A 2274-nucleotide genomic window follows, 5' to 3' on the forward strand; every position below is an offset into this window, starting at 1 on the left:
GCAGCCACACAACAAGGATTAAAAGGGTCAATAATGGAATCAAATCAAATAAGGAATCGCATTGCACCTCACGGATCAATCAGAGTCTGAGTCAGAGTCAAACAGAGTCATTAGTAATTAAAAGAACTCAAGCCACCTTCTTGTTGTTGTCTATTCTTTCCGGCAACGTCCACTATTTTCCACGATTTTCGGATCCGCTCTAAAAACTCCCACTCACAAGGCTTTTCCCCCTGGGTGCGTGCAAGCCGAGGTAGCCGAGGTAAATAGTAATTAGGCAGAGCTATAAAAAAATACAGTCCGATGTCTAATGCCCTTGAGGTCTGGATATCTCTGAGGTCCTTGAAAAGACACACCGCACACTGAATGCCGAGAAGCGGGCGCTGGGCGCCGGGCACAGAGACACAGGGGCACAGGGCACAGGGCACATGAAGACCGGCAACAACAGTAACAGTAATGCAGATGTCCAATCACCCCGGTGACACGATAATGCCTCTTGCCTCAAGCTCGAGATCCTCTGTGTATGGCAGCAAAACCACACCTATTCAGCAGCCACGAAGAAAAGTCTCAAAGGAGTACATGGAGGATATATGAGTTGAATGATTTAACAAACGAACAGATTAGCGCAGGGAGGCACAGTTCAACTGCTTTTAAGAATGAGTCATGGCTCTAGCATGCAGTATAGCTCCTTCAGTATAACCATAATCCCAGTAGTGCTACCACTTTCTCTCGCTCAGCAGCACAGGGCAGGACCATCAGGGAGGGAGCCACTGTAGCGACCTCTCACTCAGACGACATCTTGAGCTCATCTTTAATTGCTAATTTCTCAAAAACAACTGAATGGATTGACACCACGCTAACAAAACCACAATCCTTGAGTAGAGTTCTAACTGTGTGGCAATTTTGGTACACTTCTTTTTCTCCTATTTCTCTTCTGTATTACCTCATCAGAAGGAAATATCAAACCTTTTGGGACACTATTCTCTCATGGCTACCACTTGACGGATCTGCACAAAATGTGCCACAAAAGACCCAAAGTCAATAAACCTTTTTAGGAAAGTTTTGTGCTGACTCTTCGAATGGCTTTAAAGTGGCACTCGTCCTTTAGGTCTGCTGCTGAGCGAACTTCCTTTTTGGTCTCATTGTGGAAGGGCACGGATCATTGAAATCTAAAATACCTCAACATGTCTGCAGGCCTTCTAGTCAAACCACAGATGAAGGGCCTTCTGGCCAAACGTCTCAGAATCCACACCATTGGCACATTTGCAGTTTCTCTTGGTGTAGTTGCGCTGTACAAGTTTGGGGTTGCAGAGCCCAGGAAAAAAGCGTATGCAGACTACTACAAGAATTTTGATGCAATGAAGAATTCGATCTCATGATGGAGGCTGGCGTGTTTCAAAGTGCTCGACCAAAGGGAGAATAGATTAACAGGCTTTAAAGGTATTGAGAAACTAAATTTGTTCCTCGGCAAACTCAGACTAACACATAAATCCATCTCAGCTTATGTCAACAAGATACCCAATGCACACAGCAAGACAAGTAGAGCAAAAGTCTGTCACTGTAGACACATGTGTACTTCAATTCAAAGCTGACAGAAAACACAAAAACATTTCTTTGTTCAGAGTAAACATTACGGTCTCATTTAATTTCTTGAACAAGCCAGCCGACACGTGTTTTGTCGCATGTGGAAAAATCTTTCCGCGACTCCTCAGGGCTGTATAACAAAGTAAAAGCGAATGTAGGAGTCACTCCGCCGGTGATACTTCCGACCCAGCAGGGCCCGAGACTTGAAGGTTGATGTGTCAGGTATGTAAGAAAATTGAGTCAGATAAAATTAAACCTCTGGTGTGGGATCCTGTGCGTCTTTAGCAAGCATCAATACTGAAAGCGTTACAGCTGTGGAAAAGCCCAAAGTGGCTCAATAGTAATTAGATGCAAAGCGTATAATCATTGTTCGTGGAGCCCCGCAGGCAGGTTAAAAGTGCTTCCGGGGAGCGGATAACTCCTCGTGTCGATGCCGCTTGTGTGTAGCAGCAAAGACCGGTTGAAATCCTGCAGGTCGCCGTGTTCCTGGTACATGGCGACCCGCAGGATTTCAACCTTTTGATTGTTTGCTATTCATTACGTCTATCTTTGTGAATCAGGCCAAATAGGTAAAGTAGGTATGCAGTCCTCCAACAATGTAAAAACACCAAACCGATTTAGTTGAAATAGAGAAAATTAAAATAAATAATTTGATACTAAAACAACAAGAATCCAAACAGTACTATTCTAGTT

General features: G+C 44.2%; 1 pseudogene; it reads left to right on the plus strand.

Moving 5' to 3' along the window:
- Positions 1-1181: 1181 nt before the first annotated feature.
- Positions 1182-1420, plus strand: LOC144783197 (cytochrome c oxidase subunit 6C pseudogene; annotated as a pseudogene).
- The last annotated feature ends 854 nt before the right edge of the window (positions 1421-2274 follow it).

Source organism: Lissotriton helveticus, chromosome 9 (genome assembly GCF_964261635.1).
Source record: "Lissotriton helveticus chromosome 9, aLisHel1.1, whole genome shotgun sequence".
NCBI classification, from domain to species: Eukaryota; Metazoa; Chordata; class Amphibia; order Caudata; family Salamandridae; genus Lissotriton; species Lissotriton helveticus.